Source organism: Hyla sarda, chromosome 7 (assembly GCF_029499605.1).
Source record: "Hyla sarda isolate aHylSar1 chromosome 7, aHylSar1.hap1, whole genome shotgun sequence".
NCBI classification, from domain to species: Eukaryota; Metazoa; Chordata; class Amphibia; order Anura; family Hylidae; genus Hyla; species Hyla sarda.
In genome coordinates this window covers 217,112,606-217,125,279 of record NC_079195.1, presented here as the reverse complement: position 1 = coordinate 217,125,279, position 12,674 = coordinate 217,112,606, and positions in this window count along the sequence as shown.

Genomic DNA, 12,674 nt, shown 5'->3' with positions numbered 1-12,674 from the left:
ATTTACTAATCTGTCGCCCGTCTCTATTTTTTTTTTCTGTTGCAGGGAAGTTATCTGTCGCCCTTATCACAGAGCTATTAAAGGAGTAGTCCAGCGCGCATTTTTCTCATTTTATCCCGTCCGGGCTGCAAAATAAAAGAAAACAAACTCTCTCTTACCTGCCAACGAGCCCCCGGAGCTCCGGTACACTCCGGTACAGGTGTTCGGTCCCCGGGCTGTATTCTTCTTACTTCCTGTTAGCCCGGCACGTCACACGGAGCTTCAGCCTATCACCGGCCGCAGCGATGTCCCGCCGGGCTAACAGGAAGTAAGAAGAATACAGCCCGGGGACCGAACACCTGTACCGGAGTGTACCGGAGCTCCGGGGGCTCGTGGGCAGGTAAGAGAGTTTGTTTTCTTTTATTTTGCAGCCCGGACGGGATAAAATGGGAAAAGTGCGCGCCGGACTACTCCTTTAAGCAGGGGAGCGGGCGGCTCCTCCCCAGCCATATACAATGTACTTTTACTTTTATTTTTCTTTCAAAAAGAAGAGCTGCGGTGGGGAAAGTTATATAGAATTGCTGGGGGGAATGTATATGTCTGGCTCTCCACAGCTTCTATATATCCTGTCCCCTGCCATGCTATCATATACCCACCGCAGCGCATGTGTATATATATTTATTCCCCCACTATCTTTATTCCCCCTGCAGCGCGTGTGTGTGTATGTGTATATATATATATATATATATATATATATATATACAGTATATATTCCCCCAGCACTATCATATATATATATATATATATGCTGCCCACAGCGCGATCATAAGCCCCCAGCAGCGCATGTGTGTGTGTGTGTATATGTATACATATATGCCGCCCGCAGCACAATCATAAGCCCCCAGCAGCGCATGTATGTATGTATATATACAGTATATATTCCCCGGCGCTATCATATATATATGCCGCCCGCATCGCGATCATAAGCTCCCTGCAGCGCTATCATTGACAAGCATTCTATTAGCAGTGTGTCTGTTCGGGAAGCCGCTGCCCGATGCACTGCTAAAAGAATCCTTGTCAATGATAGCGCTTCAGAGGCATATGTATATAGATACGCTGTGGGGACCAGATAACGCTATATGTCTGGTCCCCACTTCGCTTCTATACACATATGCCTCTGAAGCTATGAATGACAAGGATTCTCTTAGCAGCACACACCGACTTCCCGACCAGATATGCTGCTAAAAGAATCCTTGTCATTCATAGCTTCAGAGGCATATGTGTATAGAAGCGAAGTGGGGACCAGACATATAGCGTTATCTGGTCCCCACAGCGTATCTATATACATATGCCTCTGAAGCGCTATTATTGACAAGGATTCTTTTAGCAGTGCATCGGGCAGCGGCTTCCCGAACAGACACACTGCTAATAGAATGCTTGTCAATGATAGTGCTGCAGGGAGCTTATGATCGCGATGCGGGCAGCATATATATATATATATATATATATATATATATATATATATAACAGCGCCAGGGGAATATATACTATATATATACATACATGTGCTGCCGGGAGCTTATGATCGCGATGCGGGCAGCATATATATATATATATATATATAATAGCGCCAGGGGAATATATACTGTATATATACATACATGTGCTGCCGGGAGCTTATGATCGCGATGCGGGCAGCATATATATATATATATATATATATATAATACCGCCAGGGGAATATATACTGTATATATACATACATGTGCTGCCGGGAGCTTATGATCGCGATGCGGGCAGCATATATATATATATATATATAATAGCGCCAGGGGAATATATACTGTATATATACATACATGTGCTGCCGGGAGCTTATGATAGCGCTGCGGGGGAAATATATAATATATATTGCGCTGCGGGGGACAAGACATATAGCGCAGAAAGGGGGCAAGATATATAGAAGCTGTGGGGAGCCAGACATATACATCCCCCCCCCCCACCTATTCTATATATCTTTCCCCACCGCAGCTCTTCTATTTGAGAACCCCGCCGGGATCCCTGATTGCCTCTTCAGTACCGGCCATTCAAGGATCCTGGCGGGGAATTTGAAAATGAAAGTAAAACACATCATACATCGCTGGGGAGCGGAGCACGCCGCCCGCTCCCCCGCTCCCCTCAGAAGTGAGACCCAATGTGATAAATCCCTCAGCCCCTGTACTACTACCCCCAACATGGAACAGACCCTGTTCCATGACGGGGATAGGATTTACTCGGCTTTGAGTAATTTCCCGACAGCTCAATGCTGTCTGGGTTTGGTGAAGAAAAATTCACAGTTTTTCCTGTGAGTTTTTCATCATACTCAGAGTGTTTTTTCTTTTTTGTCGGGAACACGCCCCTTTTTAGAATAACCACGCCCATTTTGACGGGTTTAAAAAACACTCTGATGATATCTTTTGTCGGGTTGTGCGACCATATTTGTGTCGCATGGGTCGACATTAGTAAATCAGGGCTATTGTCTGCTTTACATGATATTTTCAAAGGGGTGAAAGTCCAGTTTACATAAAAAATTTCACACCAGAAATGGTTGTAGTTTTTATTGTTTTTTTTTTTTTTTTTTTTGAAAAGGTGTTATTTAAGTAATTATAAAAAAAAATAAAAAAAAAATAAAACATTTTTGAAAAATGTTATTAAAAATAGATATATTATTTCTTGGCCACTGCAGTCACATTTAAGCTCAGAAATATTTTATACAGTTATCGCCTGTCTGGGCACTAGTAACCATGGAATATTTCGTGAGATGTTTCCAACAGAATTTTTTGGGATGTAAAATTGACGATTTTGGCACAAAAAAAAATCCAATATGACTGCAAAAAAAAATTTGGGCGAAAAAATAAGTGGTGCAAAAATGAATTTTCACATTTTTAAAGCAGCAAAAGAGACCTTTGAAAATGTGAGGAGAAAAAAAAAGGTGTGAATAATATCGCTGGAACAGAAATTACAGTAGTTTTTGAGAATCTCCCCCAGAATGTCAGGGTTTAAAAAAATATGTAATTTTGATGAACAATCTGTCCCCTTACCTCTAGATCAGTGTTTACCAACCAGAATGCCTCCAAGTGTTGCAAAACTTTGCATTCTGGGAGTTGCAGTTTTGCAAAAGCTGGAGGCACCCTGGTAGCAGAAATTAGTGTGCGACATGGGTATGGAGCAGAGCTGAATGTGTGATTATGTGTAAGCATGACCCCGCACACGCTCAATGCTGCTACATCCACCTGATCACACACTCAGCTCTGCTGCATACAAACAATCAGCTCTGCTGCCTATACACAATCACACACTCAGCTCTGCTGCATATACACAATCACACACTCAGCTCTGCTGCATATACACAATCACACACTCAGCTCTGCTGCATACACACGCAGTTCTGCTGCATACACACCCTCACACACACAGACCTAACAGCCATACCCTCTTCTCCCTCCCTGCACATACAGTGTATTCTTCACTGTACGGTCACCATGGTTACACTACACAGGTGCACTACACCGGTGTGTATTATCCCTGTGTATCTATAACCCGGTGTATTATCCCTGTGTATCTATAACCCGGTGTATTATCCCTGTGTATCTATATCCCGGTGTATTATCCCTGTGTATCTATATCCCGGTGTATTATCCCTGTGTATCTATATCCCGGTGTATTATCCCTGTGTATCTATATCCCGGTGTATTATCCCTGTGTATCTATATCCCGGTGTATTATCCCTGTGTATCTATATCCCGGTGTATTATCCCTGTGTATCTATAACCCTGTGTATTATCCCTGTGTATCTATAACCCGGTGTATTATCCCTGTGTATCTATATCCCGGTGTATTATCCCTGTGTATCTATAACCCTGTGTATTATCCCTGTGTATCTATAACCCGGTGTATTATCCCTGTGTATCTATAACCCGGTGTATTATCCCTGTGTATCTATAACCCGGTGTATTATCCCTGTGTATCTATATCCCGGTGTATTATCCCCGTGTATTGGGTTAGACTGCGGGTGAAGGATGATCACAAGTGGTCCATAAACATTGCAATGTTTTTAAAAGGTACATGGAAAAGATTTAAAAGGGGTACTCCAGCGCTAAGACATCTTATCCCCTATCCAAAGGATAGGGGATAAGATGCCTGATTGCGGGGGGGTCCCGCCGCTGGGGACCCCAGTGATCTTTCACGCAGCACCCCGTTACCATCAGGTCCCAGAGCATGTTCACTCCGGGTCTGATGACTGCTGATCACGGGGCCGGAGTATTGTGACATCACGGCTCCGCCCCCGTGTGACATCACGCTCTGCCCCCTCAATGCAAGCCTGTGGGAGGGGGCGTGCAGCTGTCCAATACTCCGGCCGGTGATCAGCAGTCATCAGACCCGGAGAACATGCTCCGGGGGGCTGATTGTAATGGGGTGCTGCGTGAAAGATCACAGGGGTCCCCAGCAGCGGGACCCCTGCGATCAGGCATCTTATCCCCTATCCTTTGGATAGGGGATAAGATGTCTTAGCGCCGGAGTACCCCTTTAAGTGTCCCAGACATAATATGACTGGTGGTAGAAGCATCTGACACTTTGGTATGTGTGCTCTTCGATGTTCTATATTTGCGTAAAAAAATTTCGACAATGCGCAAAGTTTGACCGTGTAAACAAACCTTGCGCCGATAATAAATTCGTGTCCACTGCATTTTTCGCTCCACAGTGCACGAACAATAGAAAACATCTGAAAATGTTCCACCAAAAAAGATGTAATGAGTGACATTGCTCAAAATTATGCATCAAAAAATAATCAAAATGGGGTAAGATCATTGATAAATGTCCCCCACTGAGTGGAGCGCTATATGGGCATATGGGGGCTCTCTTCAGGAGACTGGGAAAGCTGGGTGACACAGTGCAGGGCTCACAGTACTTCCCCAGCTTTATATATACTGCCTGTCACCCAGCTTTCCCTGTCTTCTGAAGGGAATATCTGTCGGCGAAGCAGCCAGATTGGAGAGAAGACATGTAGTGAAGTACCATATGTCACACTAGTACTATTTGGACATGACTTACAGTATTTCCCCAGCTCTATATGACTCCTAAATGGCAGAATACTAGTGTGACGTCTGTTACTTTCTCTCTCCAATATGGCTTCTTCATTATACAGGCATTCCCTTCAGGAGACTGGGAAAGCTGGGTGACAGGCAGTCCATAAATTTGGGGAAGTACTGTGAGCCCTGCGCTGTGTACTGTCAGTCACCCAGCTTTTTCAGGTTCCTGAAACCCCAGATGTGATGGCCTGCTTTTCCTCCCTCTAGTGGTTACTGAGTATTATGGCAGCTGAGTTGTCACCCTGGCTCCGCTCTTATCGCCCTACTAACTCTTGGACACCTCCGCTCAGCGTGTGGCTCAGTGCCCCTTCTTCCTTTTGTTTCCCTGGCAGGTGTTAACCCCTTAAGGCCCAAGCCCATTTTCACCTTAAGGACCAGAGCGTTTTTTGCACATCTGACCACTGTCACTTTAAACATTAATAACTCTGGAATGCTTTTACCTTTCATTCTGATTCAGAGACAGTTTTTTCGTGACATATTCTACTTTATGTTAGTGGTAAATTTTGTCGATACTTGCATGTTTTTTTTTTTTTGTGAAAAATTCCAAAATTTGATGAAAAAATTGAAAATTTCGCATTTTTCTAACTTTGAAGCTCTCTGCTTGTAAGGAAAATAGACATTCCAAATAAATTATATATTGATCCACAAATACAATATGTCTACTTTATGTTGGCATCATAAAGTTGACGTGTTTTTACTTTTGGAAGACATCGGAGGGCTTCAAAGTTCAGCAGCAATTTTTCACAAAATGTTCTAAATTGGAATTTTTTTCAGGGACCAATTCAGCTTTGAAGTGGATTTTAAGGGCCTTCATATTAGAAATACCCCATTATAAAAACTCACCCCCTCAAAGTATTCAAAATGACATTCAGTAAGTGTGTTCAGTAAGCAGCAAAGAGAAGGAGAAAATTCAAAATCTTCATTTTTTACACTCATGTTCTTTGAATTTTTACAAGGGGTAAAAGGATAAAAAAAAATCTTCCTATAATTTGTAACCCAATTTCTCTGGAGTAAGGAAATACCTAATTTGTGTATGTCAAGTGTTCTGTGGGTGCACTAGAGGGCTCAGAAGGGAAGGAGCGACAGTGGTATTTTGGAGAGTTTTTCTGAAATGGTTTTTGGGGGCATGTCACATTTAGGAAGCCTCTATGGTGCAAAAAACAAACAAAAAAAAAAACGCATAGCATACTATTTTGGAAACTACACCCCTCTAAGGAACGTAACAAGGGGTACAGTGAACCTTAACACCCCACAGGTGTTTTATGACTTTTCGTTAAAGTTGGATGTGAAAATGATTTTTTTTTTCCACTAAAATGCTAACATTTTATATTTTTACAAGTGGTAATAGGAGAAAATGCCTCCCAAAATTTGTAACCCCATCTCTTCTCAGTATGGAAATACCCCATGTGTGGACGTCAAGTGCTCTGCGGGCGCACTACAATGCTTAGAAGAGAAGGAGTCACATTTGCAAATTTTGCTTAAATTTGGCATGATGCATTTAAGAAGCCCCCATGGTGCCAGAACAGCAAAAAAAAAAAAAAATAAACACATGGCATACTATTTTGGAAACTTCACCTCTCAAGGAACGTAACAAGGGGTATAGTGAGCCTTAACACCCCACTGGTGTTTGATAAATGTTCATTAAAGTGGGATGTGAAAAGGAATTATTTTATTTTTTACAGTAAAATGCTGGGGTTAACCCAAATTTTTCATTTTCACAAGTGGTCGTCCCTTCTTTCCAGTGTGGGGGACCGCACCTGAAAAGTGTTGGCCTGGGACAATCCTGGCACCTACAACTTCAGTTCCTTGAAAAAACTCCGGCCTGCTCATCCCAGTCGCCAGAGATCAGGACCTTTATGGCTTCTTCTTGGAACTGGAGGAATGTCCCTGTGTTGCCAGCGTGCTGGGACAGAACAAAAGAGTTGTACATGGCAACCTGTACCATACACGTGTATCCGCATGGCCATGTATGGCTTGAGGATTTGATCAGAAAGATCAACTCCCCCCATATACTGATTATAGCCCAGAATACAGTCGGGCTTGAGGACCATTGTTGTGGTACCTCGCACAGAGACAGGTGAGCTGCCGTTACCATGAATTGTGGTCAGCATAAAGACATCTGTGGTAGCCCTTGGGGGGGGGTATAGTGTAGTTGGGGTGTTGCGGTGTTGGAATATGAGGGGTTAATTTAACCCGTGTCACTCGTGATGCCAGGGTGAGGGTTAATACGCTGAGGTAGTTGCTAGGCCTATCGCCACCCTTCCCAGAAACGATAGGTGCGTGCAGAAATAAATGATTGTCCACGGCAGTGCTGAACTTGAACTTGCAGGAACTTTACTGATGAATTGCGGTACATTCAGTAACGGTAACAGTCTTAGTAACAGAGTCTATTATCAGCACGGCAGTGACTGACTGTTGCTTAGGACCGATAAGTTATCCTGAGATTAGTAGAATTAGGTTTTGCAGAGATCCGCTGGATTTAGGGGTCTGTTTAGGTCCAGTGATCTTGCGGAGTATTAGGGAATTGAAGTAACTCACAGTTTTGGAATGATGGCCGTTGCCGCAAGGCTTTGGCCTAGTGGTTACCGATGACAGCTGCGCAGATCCGTCCTCATCAGCAGCCCATGAGGAAAGAGAGAGATTAATGGCCGCCGCTCAGGGGCAGGGCCGTTTTGGATTGATCCATGTCAGCTGTCACTCACCGTTACAAAGCATGGTGGGTGATCATCTGACTACCTCCAAAGGTCCTTGAGTAAAAACCATAGAGTTCTGGAACGCATCACGTGACCCGCAGGTCCTGCGACACTACAACAAGGTAAGTACACTTTATATACATATAGACAATTAGAATTTGAATAATTTTAATTGTTAGAGGGGTGACTAGGGGCTAACTATGGATGAGGATCCCACTGGTACCTAGGGACTATGACTTTGGGGACCTCACCACAAGGTAACGGATGCAATCCGGTACCGGGACACCACACATCCCTCTTATCCTTATACCTGACCAGCAACAGGTTTTCCTGGTTAGGGGAACGGCACCCTTGGGAATAGGTTTCTTAATAACATTTAGAGGGAGGCCTCTCTGGTTCTTCCGCACGGTTCCACAAGCGGACGTGGATCTGGCGGAAAGGGATTTGAACAGATGGATGCTGGTATAAAAGTTATCCACGCACACATGGTAACCCTTATCCAACAATGGGTGCACAAGGTCCCAAACAATTTTGCCACTAACACCCAGAGTGGGGGAACATTCTGCGGGTTCAATACGGGAATCCCGTCCCTCATATACTCTAAACTTGTAAGTGTACCCGGAGGTACTCTCACAAAGTTTGTAGTTTCATGCCATACCGCACCCACTTCGAGGGAATATACTGGCGGAAGATGAGTCTCCCCTTAAAACTGATAAGAGACTCATCTACCGAGAGCTCCCTGAGCGGTAATTTGGCCCCAAAGTGATCTATAACTGACCTCACTTTCTTAAGCCGGTCATAGGCGGGATCACTTCGGGGTGGACATGCCGCATTATCTGCGTAATGAAGGCATTTCCGAATGGCCTCGAAGCGCTTCCGTGTCATCGCCATACTGTAAAGCGGGGTCTGGTATAGGATGTCCCCGCTCCAGTACTGCCTGACACTTGGCTTTTTGACCAGGCCCATATGCAGCATGAGGCCCCAAAATGTCCTCATCTCTGCTGCATCAATGGCGTACCATTCATTGGACCTGGCCAAAAAAGAATCGGGGTGGTGGGCGATGAACTGCCTGGCGTACAGATTCGTCTGCTCCACCATGTGATTGACAAAACAATTTCAGTGAACCCGGCCGTGTCAACTCGGATTCCTGAGTCGCCAACAAACTCCAGAATCCGTGGCTGATAACCCTCTGGGGGTCTCCAGACAGGTTCACCGGAAGGGGGCTCCGGTAAACTTGTCTGGGGGGGGTCGGACTCCTAGTACGAGTGGCATGGCCACTTGTACTAGTGCTAGCCACTGGGCCACTATCATGGCGGGTTGCGTGACCTCGCCTGGCGGCGTCTCTGCTGCCGTACAGGGGACTCATCATTAGTGCTAGATGAGGACGACGAGGAAGAACACACAAAAGTAGGATCTTCCTCGTCCTCACTGACAGATTCGGAGTCGGGGGCAAGTAAAGCGTATGGAGAGTATGTAGTGTGTGCTTGGTGTAGCTTTTTTAAATATATATTACGGTGTGTGATTTAGAAATAACACACCGTTATATGGGGGGCCAAATGCAGCACCCTGAACCCCCTAATAGGGCCTGGGTCATGCTGAAAAATCAGCGGCGGACCCTTGAGGACCTATTTGGGGGAGGGGCAACTGCACAACTCTTTCTCTGCACAGGTTTTGATAAATCTCCCCCTATATGATCACGTTATTCCGTCACTCTGTGGTTGTGTTGTATAATAAGCGGTATTATTTGTCTTTTGTGTAGTGGTATTTTTTTTCTAATGTTGGTATTAGTATACTGGTTTTTGTTTGTCATGATGTGGGGTTTGGGGGGGCTCCGAGTTTTGTGAACAGCCCGGTCTATAGTAGGTAATCCGCCACTGCATGTATATAATTTATATTGAAATGTGCTTGTATATAGATGTAGGGATGTTTAGGGAAAAGTTCAGCACATCACATATAGTGCAAATATTATACCACAGTATTTGATAGCAATGGCTCTTTTGTTCCTTTGTTCTAATGATCAGTGGGGGTCTCAGCAGCCAGACCCCCACTGACAAAGATTTAAAAAAAGGTGTTTGCGTTTATTAACATGCCAACATATGTCCATAATGCTGCATGTATTTTCTGCTATAAACAGCCAAAAATATTACACAAATTAAAAAGCGTTTTTGGACTATTGCTTTTGGTAAGTGTGGGGGGGGGGGGGGGGGGGGGCAGATGCTATGGCTGTATGGGGCCCCAAAATTCCTTATGGCGGCCCTGACTGTCTCAGACTGCTGTTTACTGCCATTTGCCCATCTCTACAGAGCTAAACCCCCACATTGGGAAAAGGTAAAGGGGGTCGTCCACCAGGTCAGGTTTGACAATAAACCTTGGACTGGATTCTCCATCACTGCGAAATCTCCATTGCAGTTTTGAAATGTTCCCTTCAACATCTGGTAATAGCGCCCCGAGCTTGCATCCTTTTATTGTGTAAAAAATGTAATATTTTTTAAAAAGGTGACCATACAAACCCCCCCCCCCCCCAAAAAAAAAAAAAGAAAAACTTTCAATGCTACGGAAATGCGCCGTCTCATAGTCATGCCTATTCTTCCTGCAGACTCCGGAATCGGGAGTTCTGCAGCAGAAACATCTGCTCCGGAATTTCCACAGTGTGCACAGCGCAGCGGAATCTCACTCTTATCAATGCTGCTGCGGAAACTCTGTGCCGAATTCTAATGCGGAATTCTGCATGGAAATTCTCTTGTGTGAACATAGCCTCAATCATATGAATAACTTACTGTATTGTCATAATAATAATTTTAAATTAAAGCGGATGTGACGCAAATATTTTACGTAAAGTGTTGGTGGTCACATGTGCTGAGTAGTTCAGACCCATCCCCCATGTTCTCTTATATATATACAGGCAGTTGAGTAGATCAGGACACTAGAAGTAGCTTCTTCTCACTAGCACAGTATAAAATAGGTGAACATTGTGTGATGGAATCAGGAGAACACCAGGGGGCGCCATATGATGTTTTATATAACAGTTGACAAATACCTCTGCTCCAGCCTGCCGCACTACGTTGCGGGGAACCACCCCCTTAATCATGCACACAGGTGAGGAGCTCTAGCTTGGTTAAATATGCTTCTAAGCGTAGTTCAGTTAACTCTTTTGGCGCTTAACCATTTCAATGCTGTATAAATACTTTAAAAGCCTTATTATTAACCAACACTATTATAAAAAAGCCTTAGAACTACACACTTCATTGAGCCCCTTTGGCTCCATTGTCTTTAGTTCTGTTATCCAGTATGCCTCGCATCTTAGCAATGCTTTTCTGTTTTCTTCCATATGCCTTTTCTTTTCCACCTTCTCTATAATCTGCCATCTGTGGTCCGATACTGTGTGTCCTAGTTTTTTAAAGTGACGCGCTACGCTTGTTTCTCCATATTGCGTTTCTGCTACTCCTTCATGTCCCAAATGTGAACTCTGCTAAGGCTACAAGCCTGTGACATTCGCGTTACCTTTCAGCATTGATACGTAGCTTTGTATGTTTTTCTTCTGACTGTTATTGTATTTGCCTTGTATTTCTGATCACTGGGAGTCATAGTTAAAGGGGTACTCCGCCCCTAGACATCTTATCCACTAACATAGGGAATAAGATGTCTGATCACGGGGGTCCTGCCGCTGGGGACCTCCACGTTCTCCCTGCTGCACCCGGCGTTCGTTTAGAGCGTCGGCTGCAGCGCGCTGGAGGCTCATGACATCACGGCCGTGCCCTGTTGGTGACATCACGACCACGCCCCCTCAATGCAAGTCTATGGGAGACCGGGGCGTGACCGTGACGTCACAAGCCTCCGCATTGCCAGTCATCCGGTATAGAGCGCAGTTTTCTCCGTGCACCAGATGTCTGTGGGTGCCACAGCCGAGATCGAGGGGGTCCCCAGCTGCGGGACATCTTATCCCATATCCTTTGGAAAGGGAAAAAGATGCCTGGGGCGGAGTACCCCTTTAAGACGCAGGAGATGTGACAGCTATAGAAAAAGCCCCGTTCTGCTGTCTGGCAAGCAGTCAGCATTCTTACAATAGGCTTTCTAGCTGATCCAAACATGTTTTCCAGCTTCCCCCCCTATTCCAGCCTCCCTTGATCATTCCTTAATTTCATGACATTTCTGTAATGATGCCAGGGGCCTGCCTTCACTTGTATAGAGAGAAGGAATGTATTATGTAAACTACAGAGAAGGAATGAGGGAAGGATCTGACACGAGCTGCAAAGTCACAATGGACGTCTATATATGCTCCAGAATAAGATGGTGTGAGCTCCGAGAGCCGTCTACTTGAGCAGCACAGTACTCAAGGGTCCTTTCTACCACCATAGAAGGTCTATGTATGGTTTATCTCAATCTGATAGAATACGTAAGGCCAGGTGAGTGCCGGAGGCACTCACCTGGCCTTACGTATTCTATCAGATTGAGATAAACAGGGCAGTAGGTTCAGTTGTGTGTGTATATATATATATATATATATATATATATATATATATATATATATATATATTATTTTTCAGGGAAAATAGGGTTGCACTCCGGTGATCCAATGTACAAAAGTAAACTTTATTCACCCAATTGTGAAGCAACGTTTCAACCTTCTCAATGATGCTTGAGAAACACCTCATTGAGAAGGTTGAAACGTTGCTTCACAATTGGGTGAATAAAGTTTACATTTGCACATTGTACGTTGGAGTGCCGCCCTATTTTTCATGGAAATGATTGATAGATAGATAGATAATTTCCAGGAAAAATAGGGCAGCACTCCAGCGATCCAATGTACAAAACTAAACTTTATTCACCCAATTGTGAAGCAACGTTTCAACCTTCTCAATGATGCTTGAGAAAC